Genomic DNA, 18,860 nt, shown 5'->3' with positions numbered 1-18,860 from the left:
CGAGAGGCATGAATTCTCTGTGAGTGTTTTGAGCCCGCCCTCCATTTTTGGCTCCGAGGTCCTGCACTGTTGGGGCGCCTCGCCCTCCTTTGGCCTTGCCAAAGGGGACACTGGGGACCCTGCTTCTCTGTCTAAGGGCAAGGGCCCTCCCGGCCTCCCTCCGGGCTGCTCCGGCAAAGCAGAGCCACCACCAGCTCCGTCCCTCCTGGGCAGCAGACTAGGCAGCCGCCTCCTCTCCCTCCCTCCCTCCCTCCGCCCTCCCTCCTGCTGCTGCTGCTGCTGCTGCTGCCCGGCGCCTCGGGGGGGGGGGAGGGGGAGAAGGCGGCTGAGCGCAAGGCGGGCGCCTCCGGAGCCACAGCAGCAGCAGCAGCAGCAGCAGCAAAGAGAGGCGAGGCGGCAGGGAGGGAGCCACTTGGCCAGGGCCCCTCGGCAGCAGGAGAGTCTCCCAAGAGGGGAAGGAGGAGCAGGAGGAAGGGCAGAGGCGGAAGAGGAGGAAAGGGATGCTCTTCTGAGGCGCCCCCCTCTCAGCCCTTGGAGGGCAGCAGGAGGAGAGAGGGGCTGCTGAGGGAAGAGGAGGAAGAGGAAAAGGAGGAAGAAGAGGAGGAAGAAGAGGAGGAGGAGGAGGAGGAGGAGGAGGAGGAAAAAGAGGCGGAGGCGTCCCTGGCCCCCTTCTGGTGGTCTTCTTTCGGAGCTGGCTGTCGGAGGCGGGAGAGAAGCCCAAGCCCCGCCAGGTCAGTCTCTCCCGAAGGCAGAGTTCCTTTTAAACTTCCTTTTCAGGGGGAGTTGTTGCCTTGGCCTTTTTTTTGGGGGGGGGGGGTCTTTTCCCAGGGCTGGCAGGAGCCTCTTCGGAGGGAAGAAGCCTGGGCGGAGGAGGGAAAGGGAAGGGGGCGAGGCAGCGCAAGGGGAAGCCGTGTCTTGGGAGCATTGTGTGAGTGAAGGCGGGGAGCCAGTTGGGGGATCATCCGGCCTTTCTGTCCCGGAGCTGGAGGCAGCGGAGAATGCTTTGGGCCAGGCGCTCTTCTGTAACACTGGCTCCAGAGCAGAGGCTCCCATCAGGTCTGACCTTCCCTTGAAGAGCTTCGGATGAGCTCTTTCAGAGAGTCTCAAGTAGTACTTTAGAGGCACCCGATCCCGTCGGATCCTGGAAACTAAGCGGGGCCAGCTCTGGTTAGTCCTTGTATACCAGATGCTTTTAGAGGAAAGAAACGCCAGCCCTGCAGATCCCTTGCTTGAGAAACCTCTATGAGATCGATGGGGAGCCCTTAAATCAACAGGTGACATGAAGGCACAGGGACACCCACTGAGAGAGACCGTGTGTCTACTACCTACCCCAGTCATCTCCCAAGGTTACTGCTGGAGGGAGGGGGGACCTTGAGAATCCCAAGAACCCTGGTCTTGTACTTAGGCAGACATGTGCAGAAAAGTGGGAGGGTTGTCCTCAGTGAGGAAGAGGGCTGAGGAGGAATTGCTTCTTTCTGGTAGAATTCAAAGGCATAGCCATGTTCGTCTTTGGAACCAGAATGTGGAGAGCTCTTGGAGCACCTTTGAGACTAACTGGAAGAAAGAAGGTGGCAGCATCTACTTTAAGAGACTTCAGTAGACAGAAGTCTACAAAAGCTCGTGTTGCCACTTTCATTCTTCAGTTAGTCTCAAAGGTGCTCCAAGAGCTCTCCACATTCTGGTTCTTTCTGTCTTTCTGTCGCTTAGCATCAGTCTGTTTAGCACCAGTCCTCTCTCTGACATGCCACAGGGCATGATGGCAGTGATCCACTCTCCAAGCTTGCCAGGTGTGTGTGAGTGTTATGCATGAATGAATAGGCAAGCAAAGTAAGACAGGAGCGGGTTCAGATGTGCAGTGTACACACATGACACATCAGCAAAAATCACAGACTTGAGATTGTTTGCACAGATACTTTCAGTGCTGAGATATTTGCACAGATCGTAACAAAGTGCTGAGTTGGCATTCAGCAGACTTGCTTGGCTTTAGAAATGCAATATACCGGAGTGTGGCATGATTGATTGTATCTATGTAAATCCTTGATACGAGCATAACGTAAACATGGTATCAGTGGAGTAGTAGCATACATTCAATCACAGTCATCTAGGCACTCACTGATAATTGAAATATATACCCAGCAGTATATTAAATATATTCTATTGCCATGCATTATAACATGCTCAAAAGAATACCATTTGAAGCTTTGACTTCACCCCCCCCCCCCGACCCAAGGACATTTGCATCCCTTTTGCTTCAAGAATGCAGCGTTCTGTCTGTTTATGGATAACAAGGTACTGATCATCCATAAACTATACTGTATGATGCTCTAAGTGGTTTAGAAGCATCTGTACAGTGTGGATGTAAAGATGTCTGTTTGACAAAGGTATATGTGGGTATCATTGTGAGTTCCAACAAAAGGTGGTACTTCTACACTGGCAGAATTGGTGTGTTTATTAATTTGGGCAGACATGTGTTTCTGCATACTGTTTTGCTTGGTGGCTTAATTAGATTTCTTGGCAAAAAAGTCTTTCTGTTTCATTTCAATGACAGGACCAGTCACTGTAGCAGTAGAGAAAGTAATCGGCAGAACCATTGGACACACAGCCTCTAGTCACTGACTAGGGCTCATAGTGCCATACAGTGGCTACTTGCTGATGATCCTGAACTGCCTTAAACATTTGCCTCCCTTTGCTGTTAAAAGAAAAACCCAAACGCATGGCAGTGACCTTACTGGATGAAGGCATTACGGAAGACAGGAAAACAGAAGCATTTTTTTTTTTTTGCATTTGGCATGAGCCTCCTAAAAGATCTACTAAACAAGGTTTTAAAACGTATCAGCCTCATTGCTTAATAACACTGAGGTGTGCAGTTTGTTATGTCTATTTCTTATTGTACACGTCCATGAAGAGATGGTGAGCTGTACAGCATTTGCTCTCAGCAAATAGATAGGGGTGCTTGGATTTTTATTTAATGTCATGTGCCCTTTCAAAACGTTATCTGTCTGGAGAAAGGCCTTGGAGAAGCAGCATAATAACTCAGATAATGTAATTTTGCTGTCAACTACTTGGCTTGCCTGCTGGGCTCAGATCAGTCTGTCTGAGAATGGCTGATTGGCTAATTAAAGCCTTTTAATGGTGATTTGTCAGGGAAGAATGGCAAAACAGCTTGTATCAGAGGCTTCTTAAAAACTTAGCACAGGCAGCATAGATATATCTGGAAGCAAAAGTGTCAGTATGTGAGAGTGGCTATTACACAATGAAATACTGAAATAGTAATGAAGAGTGCCTGTCATATGGGTGGCTGTTATTTGCTGAAATTGGCTTTAGTAAATTGAAAGTTCAGTTAAACTTATATGACATAAGAACGTGAATCAAAATGAACTATTCACTATCTGAGCATTGACACATCTTTTCATTGTACTGTTGTAATAATACTTTGCTTTCTAGAGAGCAGAACAGTCAAACACTGTGTTATTGGAAGGCTTAATGGTGCAGTTAGCACAGTCATGGTAAAGTTTTGCTGAAAACTTCACATAATGAATGTTCGTGGTTATTTTTCGGTTCATGAGTGCTGAGTTTGAGACTTCTAAATATTTCAAATGTGATATGAATGAAAACCTCTTTTGGCTAGGAAAACCTATGAAATAACTTAATTATCTCAAATATTTGCATATCAGAGATGATCCTGTTGCTTTCTCTTGTGAGAAGGTGTCAGCAACAACTTGTAAAACTAGGTTAATGGAAAGAACAATTCAGATGCTGCCCATGACTGTTTTACTACAATTTTCCATAAAGAAATTTTTTTCTTGAGGTTTGACAAAAGTAAGATGTGTTTGCTTATTGATTTGTGTAGATAAATGTTTCACGGAATGACTTTAGTTTTTATATGAGATACTGGCATAAAATAGCCAGTATCTGAAACCATTAGTCACTATAGGCCATGTATAGATCGGCCTGAAAGGTTGGCCTGGGGGCGGAGCCATGACATCACATTGACATGACGCACATCCTGACTCCACCCCCCAGGGCACCATGATGCCGTACACCACTCCACACAGTGTGCGGCATCATGGTGCTCCTCTGGCGCTGCATCCATATGACGCAGCACCGAAGGATCATCACATAGCTGTTGTAACACAGCTATGGCGCCCTTCCCAGGGCACAAAAAGTAGCCACTTTTTGTTGCTCCTTTTCGCACCCTGGAAAGGCTGGATCAAGGCTGCAGTGTGAGATTGCCGTGGCCCCAATCAGACTGAAGAAGAGGCAGCTGTAGTGCATTAAATGTACTGTAGGTGATTGATCAAAGCTAGCCTTTGCATTACATTGAACCAAATACTTTCAAACGATATCACACATATTTCTGTCTAAGTCCATCTTTGTTTTACTCTCTTCTACAACTGGGCGTTTAGTCAAAGCAGTTATTTGGTTTGTTATAAGCCAGAAAAGAAAATGAGTTTACATGCTCAAAAAGGCTTTACTTATATAAAGATCGTGTAACAGAAATGCATTTAAATGGGGTTTGACCCTTAGGAGAGCAAGAAAAACATTCTCATGTGCTTCAGTATAATCAATGTGGAGACCACAGTTGATTTCTGTAACTGAGAAAGAATTTATTCTCAAATTAAAATTTTCCTTTAACAGATGATAGAAAGAAAAAAAATAATGCAAAATCTTTGGATTTTGCACTGAAATGTTTCCAATTATAATGTCAAATGTGACACATTTGGCCATCATTTTCTAGCTCCAAGGGACCTAGGTTGGCAAATCAGAAGATGGAAGTCAACTATGGTATTCATTTATTTCTTACCATTGAAAGAAAGTATGAAACTCGATAACCAAACAGCATGAGAAGACAGGCAGGATGAGTGTTGCATTTACAACTTGTAAATGCTACTTTTGGGATGACAGCTCCCAAAATTCCCAACCAGTAGTTATATATGAGTAACTTTTGCTAGTCCTTACAGGATAAGCAAAGATTCTTTTGCACACTTAGATATGTATCTGGGGAGGGTTTGTGCCACCTAATTCTGTTGCAGAGAAGGCTTATTGAGTCCAAACTGACCCATTATGATAATAAGCAACTAAGATGCAACTAATAATAATAATAAATAATAAAATTTTATTTATATACCGCTTTTCCATTGATCAAAGCGGTTTAACAGCATATATAACATACAATATAAATATTAAAACATGAATATATTAAAAATCCCCCCATATACAAATAACAAAACCATATCTCATGCCAGCTCAGCAGTGCTGTCAGGAGGGGAGGGAGAGCATACAGAAGTCAGGAGTCAGGGGTATGCCTGCTCGAAAAAGTGTGTTTTCAGCCCCTTCTTAAATTGGTCTAAGGAGGTGGCCGAGCAGAGCTCGCCGGGGAGCGAGTTCCAGAGCTTGGGGGCCGAAATAGAAAAGGCCCTCCTGGTGGTGGTAGCCAATCTAGCTTCCGGAACTCTTAGCATTTGCTTCCCGGCTGTTCTCAGTGTGCGGGGCGGATTATATGGAGAGAGGCGGTCCTCCAAGTACCCTGGGCCCAAGCCATTTAGGGCTTTATAGGTAATAACCAACACCTTGTATTGCGCCCGGAAGCGAATAAATTTCTTAATATTCATGAGATGATTATTTTTGGCAACCTGTAATTGTTTTTTTTTTAACTAGTTTCCCTTATCTTTTGGGCTAATGCATTCCTTTAACATTTAAATTTTTTATAACTTTTATAGAAAAACAAAATTATGTGGATTCCTAGACTTTTATCAATACTGAAAAAAGGGCTTTAATGCAGTACAGTCCGCCCTTCTTATACTTGGATTTTTTTATACACAAATTCAAGCATCTATGGTTTGAAAATGTTCCAAAAAAGTATAAATTATAAATATCAAATCTTGGTTTTCCATTTTTTATAAGGGACACCATTTTGCTATGTCATTATATTTAATGGGACTTGAGCATACACAGATTTTGTTATACACGGGGGAACTTGGAACCAAACCCTAGCGTATAACAAGGGTCCACTGGATATACAGTTAATTTTTTTTGTATCTATAATCAGTTATGGCACAATGATTCATTCAAGTGCTGTAGGGAATGTTACTTTGTCATATAACGCTGAACTGTGATATATTCAACATTAATTTGCATTAATCTTCCATGTTAATGGATGCACTTTATAAATGAATTGTAACAATAACTTTTACTTAAGCCCATTGGCATACATCTCAATCTCTGAATATGCATTTTTTTTCTTGCTCAAATTCCTCATTTTGTGCACTGCGGTCCCTGTACATATACATTTAGAACTGTGTAGGTTAGTCTTATGTTTCAGTCCTAAACAGAGCTAGCTATCTTTAAGTAAGGCCTATTAAACCCAGTGGAGTTTTTGAGCAGATTTACAGAGTGTTGTAGTGGTTTCAGTGTAGGACTTAGACACTGGAAAATTAGGGTTCAAATCCCCACTTGGATGTGAAAACCCATGGGCAAGTCACACTCCCTCAGCTTCTCTTAAAGGATGGTACCGGTAAACCCACTCTGCCAAGAACAACTTATGATAGGTTTGCGTTAGGTTCACCATAAGTTGGAAACAGCTTGGAAGCACATGGCAACAAACACAATAGAGTACTGTTACTTTTGATTGATTATGTCCTAAGTTACACAAAATGATTTGATTTCATTCAGTCTCATTGCTCCCCCCATCCTCTTATCCCAGCTGTTGTTTCTGCATTCCCACAACGGGTGGCAGAGAATTGTGCAGTTTTCTGTTCTGTCAGTGGTGCCTCTTTCAACTGTGAATAGATTTTGTTGAATACTACCCTTTACAGCTTCCTTTTCTTTTACTGTCTAATTATGAAATGATGTTTCAGATCATTAGAGAAATACAGAGGTTGGAACTCTTTAAAATAGGGGAAAAAAGTGGCTTGCTAAACAAATATGCCCCCACCCCACATTTCCATGAGTATTGATCAGTTGGGAATATTTGAATTTGGTACATTTGGAATGAGAACACTTGAATTTTGTGTGGCAGCTGTCATAATCTAATAATTCATATTCTATTTGATTGTTGCATTTATTTACGTATTTCATTTATGTCCCATATTTTTCCACATAATGGGCAAATTACAACACATTTTAAAAACAATAGGACTTAAATAACTGTACAAAAATTTGTGTAGACATTTTCACAGTTTGACACTTAATATTCTAAATAGTTAGCCTATTTGTATTTTGTCTGGCTCAAGGCTATGGAATTTGTATTTTCTGCCTTAATATTATTGTTAATAATAATAATAATAATAATAAATTTTATTTATGTTTCCCTGCCTCTCCCATTGGATCAAGGCGGAGTTACAGTCTAATATTATTGTTAGAATTGGATACATTGCATTCAAGGGTTTAGGGGTTTAGCAGTAGCAATAGCAATAGGAAGTACATTTCTATACTGCTTAGCGATGCACTTAAGCACTCGCTAAGCAGTTTACAATGTGTAAGCTGATTGCCCCCAACAAGCTGGGTACTCATTTTAGTGATCTCAGAAGGATGCAAGGCTGAGTTGACCCTGAGCTCCTGGCTGGTATTAAATTCACAGCCTTGTGGTTTTTGAGTGAGTGGCTGCAGTACAGGCATTTAACCAGGGCTACTTAGTTTATTTATTCATCTAAAGTATTTTTAGCTAGTAAAGCTGTTTTGAGTAAACATAAGAGGAGAATTTCTAATTATGTCATGAAGTAACACAGTATACATACTATATTTCAATTATGATGAGGCAACAGAGGTATTTTGATGTTTGGAAAATGAAGAGCCATTCAGTCCTTTCAAATGCCTTTTTGAAATGTGTGGTTGAGCCAAGGTTGTTGCCAATAGCTGTGCATTAAGTTTAGCGATAGTGGAGCAGGATGAAAAGTAGGATCAGAGTGAAACAAAACAAAACAGGAGTCATGACACAGGGCACCTTAGTTAAAGCAGCTATCTCTTACATGGTAATTAATGCCAGATTTTTCTTCACAAATTTTCTGGTGTCTAGAGCGTCATGTTGGGCAAACCCTCTACAACACAGATATAGACTTTTTAAAACAAAATCCATTCATCATGCTTCATTCAGTGCTGACTGAAGTTTTGTTACTTATCAAGACAGTATACTTGTGACAGAAACTCCATTTACTTTACAAAGAGCTGCTGTTTGTATCCTCTTTGCATTGATCTGAAAGATTCAGGAAATTAAAGTGGCAACTCAGCAAATTGTGTACTGGACTGTGAATGTGATTTTTGTCTTTGGAAAGACCTCTTATCTCTTATTGACCATTTTCTTGCCCTGAGGTTGAGTCATAGGGAAAGGTGGAAAGTGAATTCTAATTAGCTGTTTGCAACTGCTGCTGATGCTGCCTGAAGAGAAGATAGCCCAGACACAGCTTTTGTACAAAGTTTGCCTCAGACAGTGGCCCCCAAGCTTTTTAAGTTTGCTGCCCTTTTCTTCTTGGGTGATAACCCTGGCGTCACCACACACCTATTTCTTGATATTCAATCTACTGTTCTTCAAAAGAAATAAATCTAGCACTATAAAGTTAAACAAGTGTATGTATATCACAAACAAAACCTAACTTTGTAAAACAATAGTATAATCAATTTGTAACTTTATATTCAAACTTTAAGTGGCATGGATGTGCTTGGGATATTAGTTTTTCAACATCGGGCTGAAAGGCACTAAAAAGATGTCATAGGTGTGGTACAGACAACACTATAACACCGTGTTCACACCATGCTAGAGTTATGGGACCACGCAGCAACCGCACGGTCCCTAACCCTAGCACATACTAGTGGCGGCATAATGGTGGTGCCCCGTGTACATGGGCACCGCCATTATGACATAACGGACGCATAGCACACTCGGATGTAACTTGCATGGCAGAAAAAGAACCCGCTTTTTGTGGGTTCTTTTTCCTGTGGAGGGAAGCCGCATGGCTTAGTGGCTGCAGCTTCCCTCTGCAGGAAAAAACGCCGTTGCCAGCCTGGACATAATGTAAGGTATGTACCGGGCCATAGGCCCTGTACAGACCGGCCTGAAAGGCTGGCCTGGGGACAGAGTCAGGGTGTAGCATCCTCAATACGCATGTCCAACTCCACCCCCCCAGCACCCTGATGTTGTGCACCACTCCACATGGCACACGGCATTATGATGCGCCTCCAGTGCTATGTCCATATGATGTAGCGCCGAAGGAGTGATATATAGTCATGCCGCTACAGCTGTGGTCCCTTTTTGAAGGCGCAAAAAGGAACTGCTCGAAAGGCCAGATTGGGGGTGTGGCATGAAGTTGCTGTGTCCCCGATCTGGCTGAAGAAGGGGCGGTTGGAGGCCGCCCCTTCATGACTGTTTGTACAGCCCCTTAGATCCCTATATTCTTGTCAGCTTCTGGGAGCAGGCAGGGAGAAGATGTCTTTCTGAGGTCTTGAAAACCTTACTAGAACCTCACTTGAAAACCACTAGAGTTGAGGGAAGAGGAAACATGGCTTTTCACAGCTAGGCACCTTTTAGTCACCACCTCCCAACCCTCTGTCCTCCTGTTGCCACCTCCTTTTTCCTTATTGCCCCCTGATCTTTCTACTACCCCTAGGAGGGCAGTACCACCCACTTTGGGAATCATTGGTCCAAGGAATGGCCAAGGCTTCCTGTGGTTACTTGATGAATTACAAAGTCATTTACAAATACTCAGAAATCACCTGTTATTTCATATGTTCCTAAATTCAATCCTTACATGAAGAACAAGTATTTACCTCAGTTCCAACAAACTCTGATTCAGCGTAAAAGAAATATGGAGGAAAATAGTGTATCTGGGGGTGAGGGTTTATTGATAACACTCTGCACAGTTTCATTCTATGTAGTTGATAGTCTCACTTCCACAAGTTAAATTTTGTGAAAGGTAAGGAGCAGAGACTATTATATCCCTGTTGCAATAATTTTACTGTATGACCTTTCTATTTTATTTTATGTTAAAATAAAAATTAAACATACCATTTTTTCTCCATTTGAGTTTTTTTTTTTTAAATCTCTCTGTTCTGGTATGTGATGAGAAATTAAAATGTGTACCAGGTATCTTTTCTGTTGAATTTGAATGCATGTTAACTTCCCATGGATTGTCACAGAAATGGGCTAGATTTAGAGAAAGTGGGCCTACAAAGCAGATGTTTCCCTCTTCCCTCATCTTCAAATCTGCTTTGAAGGCTTCCCCATCTATTTAAAGCCTGTTTCAGGGATCTGAAGGAGCCTGAAGGAGAAATTCACTCCTCTAGCAGTGTTTGTTCTGCTAGTTTAGTACTGCTCAGTGGTGATCTGTGGATTGTTAGGAAGCTTAGAAGTACTGAACAAGAACAGTGATGAAAATCCCATGACTCCACACTGCTGCTTCATTTGAAATTACCAAGTGACTTTTCTTCTTTTTTAACAATGACTATTAGAATTTTATTTTCATGCATTTCCACTTGCTAGTGGAAGTAGTATTCCTTCATTAGCACAGTATTTCTCAGCCTATCTGATGTGAGACACCAGCAAGTTAAATGTATGATAACTCCCTATGAGAAATGATGAACTGTAAAGTTACCAGCTGTGTTGTTTAATGGTTCAACAATTCTGCTTATGAAGAAGTTTCAGAAATCTTCCATAAAGGCATTTCTTTCATTTTGCACCATTAGAATTGACTGTTAAAAGACGTTTTCTCCATGTCTATCCTTTGTCTATTATTTCTCCAAAATGCTCATCTACTTTGGACATTATTTGTTTATCAGGTTGGTTGTAATGTTATGCTTGACTGCTTGCTCGGGATGGATGGATTGTTGTTACTGATAATAATTGCCTGGGTGCTTGTAAGCATGCAGGCCCACTACTTCAAACAAAATGACAAATACCCTGGGATTCATTAGGTACTGATTGTGCTTTTAATGTCAATTTACTACCTGATAACTATAATGCTGTCAGTAAGTATTCCAAGTTTTGGCCATTTTCCAGGATTCATATTGCTCTTGGTACTATCAGCCCCTTCCCCCAAGTTTAATGGAGTTGTTCTGTACTTATACTGTTTATAGTCTGTGAAGGGCATCCTGTGACATCTTCCCTATTGCAGGTATATAGCATATGAAGAACTGACTTTGAAAATAATAGGTAACCAAGTGAAAGGCAAAAGGGGAGTGATTTTTTTCCTGAGTTGGCGATGCTTTGGGTAGAGCTCCTTCTTGGTTTTTATGTATTTAACTAACTACTTAAGCTGACAATGTATTAGAGCCTTTGGAAGGCACGCTGATTTGTACTGATTATAATGATGTTTTGAATATATTGTTCATGGTGCATGTGAGAGACATTTACATTTGAATCTAAACAGGGGGCAAGCTTTGCCAGATGTTTTGGTTTAACCCAACCGTTGAGGTTTTTGTCACCTTTTTCTTTTCTGCCAAACATACAGTTCAGTGACAAGGTGAACTAGTGCCAGCTGGTATACTTTATTTCCAGTGTGATTCAGGGCAGGGGGTCTACGATTCTATTACTGTGAACACTGAGAGGAAAAGAACAATATTTACTGGTTCACCTTCTGAGTGTTACCATTATGAACAATGTTTCTGAAAATTCTTGACTTGTTACCCCAGTTTCTTCATTGCCTGAAAGTCTTGTTGAAAATGGTGGCTATTTTGAGAAGAATCAGTTTTTGAGAAGACATGCTGTCTGTACTGGCCATAGTTTCAGAGAAATATCTGGACTAGGTCTAGAACAAGGGAAATGGATGGATGAAAAAGGTTCAAAAGTGAATGGAATGGTACGTGTTTGAAATGTTAAAAGCTCTGCTTTTATTCTACTTTTGAAGTCTTACCACGTAGAACTCCTGCTGGTTTCCTGTTGAAGTAAGAGTTGTGTGAATTAATCTTTTCTCTGTTTTGCAGTATGGATATATATATATATATATATATATATATATATATATATATAATGCATGCTTTATAGAATGGAAACGTTGTAATCAATAATGCATCATCATGTGATAAATATTTTTATTTCAAATGTATTTCAAGAATAGTTCATTATGTGACATTGATTCTAAAGGCGACCTACTAAAATGGTATTTGAATTTCTTAGGCTTGGTACCGATGGGCCAAAAGTGATGTGCTGATGCCAATACTAGGGCTTGGGAGTGCTCAGTAACTGCATGCTCCCAAACCCTAGCATGTAATGGCAGCAACATCATGGCACCGCCATGATTATGTAAGCGATGTGCAGTACAGATATCGCTGTGCATCGCTTATGTTGTGATGTATGCCAGGTGCCTTAAAAAGAACCCAGGTTCTTTTTAGTGCGGAGGAACGTCATGTGGTTTAGCTGCTGTGGCGTCCCTCCGGAAGAAAAATGGACACTTCCAGCCCTCCCTTCAGCCACCATCGGGAAGGGGAGAGAGAGGCAGGCGAGCTCCAACTGCCTTCCTCAAGGAAGACCAGCCCTCCCTTCAGCCACCATCGGGAAGGGGAGAGAGAGGCAGGCGAGCTCCAACTGCCTTCCTCAAGGAAGACCAGCCCTCCCTTCAGCCACCATCTTGAAGAGGAGAGAGGCAGGCAAACTCCACCAGGCCTGCCTGGAAGAAGCAGAGCCCTCCCTCCGGTTCATCTGCCTTGGTCCAGGCCTCAGAGGGAGAGAAGAATGCTGGACCTGATCCCCTCACCATTCCCTTCTCCTTTTGTGTCGTGTCTTTTAGATTGTAAGCCTGCGGGCAGGGAACTGTCTGATTAAAAAATAATAAGTGTAAGCCACCCTAAGAGCCATTAGAGCTGAAGGGCGGGATATAAATACCTAAATAAAATAAATAAATAAATAAATAAGTTAGGAAATAAAACCTTTTATACTTTTTCCCAGCCTGGAGGGGAAGAAAGTTGATGAGGTTAATAGGACTGGATTCTGTTAGTTACACATCTCATATACTTTCAGTAAGTGTATAATGTGAATTCCTCTAAATGTTGTGGTGGGGGAGACATGTCAGAAAAGAAAATTGTTGAGAGGTTTTGAAGGGAAGAATTACATGTTTGCTTGCCATCTATTGCTGTTTTGCTGGAAATGCCTTCCTAATGCTGCTTCACTCTTTTGAAATGATGGCTAGGATCCGAAGACACAAGATGGAAGAAGAACAATAATTCTCTTCAGAATGGTGCTGCTTGCTGTGACACTGACAAATTGTGATTCTATATAATAGCAAGGAAAAATTAAGCACATAAACTTTTTTATATTTGTAAATGGCCCTGATATATCAATAACTGCAGGATATATTATCATTGACTAGTCCTAGTCAGCAGCCATGCTAGTTGCATTTAGAGCTAAATGTAGTTTCCACTTGGCTTCCCAAGGCAGTCCAAGGTATAACACATTGCAGTAATCACTTATATTAGCAGAGCATGCATGGTTGTAACCAGTCTATAGCTGTGGCTTTTCGTGGACGGCTGCTCCATCATTCTGCCCCTTTGAAACTGCTTGGGCCTCCAGTAAAAAAAAAAAGCTGTATCTAGGAGTGCCCCCAGAACTTGATCCATTTAAAATGGGCTGAACACCATCTGTCCCTGAAGCCTTACTCAAAAGCTTTATGTGCACATGACTGAGTTTCAAGTTAGTGAGCACACACATTGGCTTTGTACACAGTAAGCCATCATTGGCATGACCTTTAAAACACACAAGGACACACAAATCCAAGTATATTAAAGTTTCATGATTGTAGTTGATAATAATTGAGCTCTCTGTGCTATATGATGCTAAATGTAGAGATAAGTTGAAGAACAGGATGAGTGACATTATTTTTAGTAAATCAAGGAGCTGTAAAGAGGTTGTTGAGAATGTTTTAGGCATTTTAGATCTGGGCAATTTTCAAACTAGGATACATTTTAGGCATGTATGTGCCCATCTTGTTGCCCCATAGGTAGAAAATAACTAATTAACAGCCTTTTTGCCCACACTGCTTTCTTTGAATGAATGGTCAAGACTCAAAAATAACAAGGATGGGATAACAAACTATGAGGTGGAACAGAGAGGCAAATAAAGTGGTTTCCAACTACTTTGAAGGTGGGACATTTAGGTGATGCATGCCTCCAAAGCAGGTGGAAACCGGACTGAAGCCACGATCCAGGACCAAAAACTGGAGCAAACAGGAGCTGGGTTAGTACGGCTGAGCACGAAATATGTGCATCTTTGCCCCTGTGACCCTAAGGTGGAGTTTCATGGGGTTCTCTTGGCAAGTTTCATCAGATGGGGTTTGCCATTGCCATCTTCTGAGGCTAAGAAAGTGTGACTTCCTCAAGGTTTCATGGCCCAGTTGGGAATCAAACCATGGTCTCCAGAGCTGTAGCCCAACACCCAAATCACTATGCCAAACAGGCTTACCAACTGTTAATCCTTATCTCCCACTGAAGCCAGAGCAATGGTAGTTGGGATGGAGAGAGGGTCTTTCCTCAGCTGCTGGAATCAAGGCATGGTGATGCTGTGCTTGGCTGCCATTCTGTGCCTGGCTGCATTCAAACCATTGGTCCCTCTTGCATCAGTATTACCAAATCTGACTTGCAGTAGCTGTCAAAAAATTCAGGCAGGATTCTTTCTGAGCCTGGCCTGGAGATCCCTGGCTTTCTGTGGTGGCTTTTCCACCCAAATATGGACTATGCATTTCTCTGCTTAGCTTCTAGAACAAACAAGATCGCATGTATTTGGAGGCAGAAGTTGCAGGATCCTCAGTTCCTGGTGGAGTATCTTTTCCCACTAAGGACAGGGATTACAGTATAAGTCCCAATACAACTGCATACTTTCCCCACTGAGGGAAGGCACCCTTCATCAGGCACTCAAGACATTCCCTAGACAAAACCAACTAATGCAGTTTGATATAAACTAGTCCTAATGACATTTAGTACTAAGAATGGAAAAGAGGATCAATTAAAATCATTGTTTAAAACCACTGCTTAGATCTTCAAGGAGGAGGAAACATCAGTTTAAATAATTAAGTGCAATTATATGCATGTTTATTATGTATTCCCCCACGGCATTCAAGTGCAACTTAAGCCTTCCAGGTTGTGTTCCTTGAATAAGTGTGCATGCTGTAACTGATTTGTAGCAATCTAAACATTTTGTTTTACACTGTGTCCAAAGCGTTTAAGAGGAATAACAAGGCTGTCAGTAGCAAAATGAATGTCACTAAAACAGCAGCCAAAGTGTCCCTTTCCTTTCTGGGCCCATAGGATGAGACAGAACAGCCATTCCAGCTTATTATGCCATTCTTGGGAGATGAATATGTAAGCCACCAGAGAGGGACACATATAACCAGTAAAAGCAGTTCATGTTTACAAGCAGAGCTAGAAAATGTGACTTAGAAGAGCAACATAACTGCTCATTAAATTTGATCTCTGAGAGTAACACATTGCTTATTGTGGGTACTCCTTCCTTGTGAATAGCAAGTAATGTCATGCATTACAACATGGTACTTTCACCAATGTTTTTATCTAGAAATATAAGGAAGCTCCCCAAAGGTTCTCCTCCTCCCTGCCACCAAATCTGCCATGACGGCAGTGAAAATGAACATTTGTGTTCTGTTCTTTCTTCAACTGCAACATAAACTGCACAGAACACATGATCTTGGCAAAGCTAGTGCTGTTAGATGCCTCCAGGAAGTGCTAATGGCCTGTGAACAAGGAGCATATGTCTTCCACACACTTTGCTTCGGAATGACTTTCCAGAACAAAAAGTATTATTTTCAGTTGCAGGGTGGTTGTGGTGGCCAAGTGTGGGTCTCACTCAGGTTGTGGAGTTACAATTTGGCTTCCAGCATTGCCCACTCTACCCATCCCAGTTACTAAGTTTTAAAAAATGGTTTTGAAGCAGCCAAAAATGCCCTCCTAAGTTACATTTAAAATAATGAGTAGTCATTACTTGTTATGCCAAAAATTAAATCATTTCATCCTTTTCTTCAAAAACATGAAAAAGCAATGACATTTGTACTTAAAAATGTAACATATTAAGAGGAGTGTCATTACTTTGAACATGCTACTTTCAACATTTGCCCATGGGCTTGCAATCGAAAAAGACATGACACAAAAGGGGAAAAGATGATGAGAAAAAAAATAATTAAGCAGACCTCATGAGAGGGCTCCATCACACCTCCTATTGATAAAGAAAATTGAGGAAGAACCTGTTTCCAGCATAAGTGGGACACTTATTAGGGTAACTGCCGCCTCCCCTTTTCCTTTAATGTTCCAGGAAAGGCACCAGTGATAATAGCTGGAGTTCTTTTATGTTTTTACAATAGTTAACAAATGTTGTGGGATAAAAGATTTGTTCCTCCCAGAATGCATGTAGAATCAAGATGGATAGCTGCCAGGGATAGAATCCATATTGCTATTTTTCAAGGTCTTTGGAGGATCCTCCTCCTTCCACCTTCCCCCACATAGTAAAATGTTTGCGTGGAAAACAGATTAAACTTAAATTTTAGTTTACTTCTTGTTTTTTAAAAAGACTATCCTGGGCCTAGACTCACACAGGGATCCCCTACTATACATGTGGGTATTTGTTTAGTAATAAAATCTGAAACCTTGTAAAGGGGACACTGGGGGTTCTTGGGGACCTCAAAAACAGCCTGGGGATAACCTTTTGCTCATCTGTGCTCTTGACTGATTAAAGAAAAGAGACATTGTCACTTTAATATAAAACGGGAAAAAAGAGGAAAGTGCCAATACCACCATCAAAATGAAATCATCTTGTAAATACTTACCTTCTGAAAACTATTACATGTACTTGAAATCGTGCTTTCCATTTTTGAAATCTTGCTTCTACCATTTTATATAAGGGGCAGCATTTTATTATGCCACTGTATATAGGGTTGCCATAAGTCAGGACCTCCAAACTGGGACAAATGTGGGACAAATGTAGGACAACATTTTCAAATGTAGGACACAGTTTTACTAAATGGAGGACACGTGAAAAAATTGATGATTTTTTAAAAATGTTAATATAAATGCATGTTTCTTAGGCATGATCAAAATGGAGGACATTTTGAAATTTGACAGAAGAGGACATGTCCTGGAAAAGGAGGATGATGTCTGGTCACCTTGTCTCTGGTCCAAAATACACTGCAGAAATAAAACATAGCTGGACTGAAATGCCCAGAGTTCCACACTGAGGAAAGAATCCAGTTCGAGAGTGACTTAACTGTCTTGGGTTAGTGCTGGGGAATGCTGGGAATTGTAGAACACTGTGGCCCCAGAGCTATCTCTGGCAGGGAGTCACATAATCCTCCAAACGTAGTTGAACTGCAGTGCCCAGAATGCCTCCCCAGGTGCATCCACACTAAGGAAATGGTCCAGTTTGAGACTGCTCAGTGCTGGGGAATCCTGGGAACTGTAGTCTATTGTGGCCTCAGAGCCTCTGACAGAGAAGTCTCATTGTCTCCCAAACACTAGCATTCCCAGGATTCCCTACCATTGAGTTAAAGCAGTTTCAAAATGGGTTATTACTCCTGCAGTGTGTGTGAGAGATAGAAAGGCTAGGGACTGGATTCATTTATTAACTCACAAAAGGAAGATATCTGTGTCCAAAACTCACTGCTTTGACTGCCAGGGCTCAGTGCTATGGAATCCTGGGAATTGTAGTTTATTGTGGCACCAGAGCTCTCTGAAAGAGAAGGCCAAATGCCTCACAGACACCAGAATTCCAGAGCATTGAGCCCTGGCAGTCAAAGTCAGAAAATATACACAGGGGCAAAATAAATATTGAAAATGGCCACGCACCTCCTCCTCCTCCTCCTCCTCTTCCTCCTCCTCCTCACCATCCTTACCTTGGTGCCAAAGAAAATGGCCCTCTCCCCCCTGCTGCCTTGCTGGGACCAAACAGAGGAGGAGCTCCTCTTCCTGAGTCTGGCAACAATTGTTGCCAACAAGCCTGAAAGATAATTCCCCAAACGTTTGGCCAAAACTCACCAAATCCCCCCATATCTCAGCAAATATTCAGGCAAAATCCCTGAAAAGTCCCTGTAATGTTAATATGGCAATAAAACGTAGCCCTAATTGAATAAAAATAATTGGAACTTATTTCAACTCTCAAAATTACCATTAAAACCAACCACCAAAATCACACCAAAGGCTCTGAAAAGTACCCATTTTGGTGTGAAAGTCACCAGATTGGCAACAGGCTGGGAGTCAAGGAGGAAACCGTGTAGGGACGCCCCCTAGTGGTGAAAAACCGGGAATGTCCCGCCGGCAGGAGGGTTATGGCAACCCTAACTGTATATAATGGGACTTGAGCATCCAAAGGCTTAGGTATCCATGGGGGGTTCTGGAAACAAACCCTGACAAATCCCATATGAGATAGCCCACACCCAGAGTTCCTCAAGAAAGGATCTTCAATTTCACAGACATATTTCATAGAGACGTGAGATCTTCTTGGCTGGTGCTTCCAGGCTCTGGAACCTCCTTTCTGGATGAAGGGTCCAGAGCCTGGGAGCAGCAGCCAAAAATAGTCACTTTTCCATGAAACAAATCTGTGAAAGTGATGATCTTTTCCTCCTTCCTGAATGGCACCCGTCTTGCTGTCCTTTAGTTGGTAGGTAAATACCTTTTTACCCCAGTAGTGAAAGACTGAAAATTCTGAGATGGATTGCTCCCCCCTTTACCCCATTAGGCAAGAATGGTACAGTCCTCTGAGGAACACACTAGTCTAGTGGGCACAACTCCTGGTAAGGCCAGTCATTATTTCCATCTAATACCCAGAGGTTTTGTTTTGCTCTTGTTCTTGCTCTATGCTTCACAGGATCTCTGTTGCAGCAGCAGCAGCAACATCAGCAGCAGCAACAAAAAATATTCTCATCCTTCTTTCTATTCTTTATTGA

General features: G+C 42.0%; 1 protein-coding gene across 1 annotated transcript in view; it reads left to right on the top strand.

Moving 5' to 3' along the window:
* Positions 1-374: 374 nt before the first annotated feature.
* CHST15 (carbohydrate sulfotransferase 15) overlaps positions 375-18,860 on the top strand; it is a 92,572-nt gene continuing 74,086 nt past the window's right edge. The window contains exon 1 of the mRNA XM_089510099.1: positions 375-731. The gene's annotated coding sequence lies outside the window, so the exon portion shown is untranslated. The remainder of the gene's footprint in view (positions 732-18,860) is intronic.

Source organism: Sceloporus occidentalis, unplaced genomic scaffold, assembly GCF_023333645.1.
Source record: "Sceloporus occidentalis isolate IW3139 unplaced genomic scaffold, rSceOcc1.0.p SCAF_2, whole genome shotgun sequence".
NCBI lineage: Eukaryota > Metazoa > Chordata > Lepidosauria > Squamata > Phrynosomatidae > Sceloporus > Sceloporus occidentalis.
This window is presented reverse-complemented; position numbering and strand designations above follow the sequence as displayed.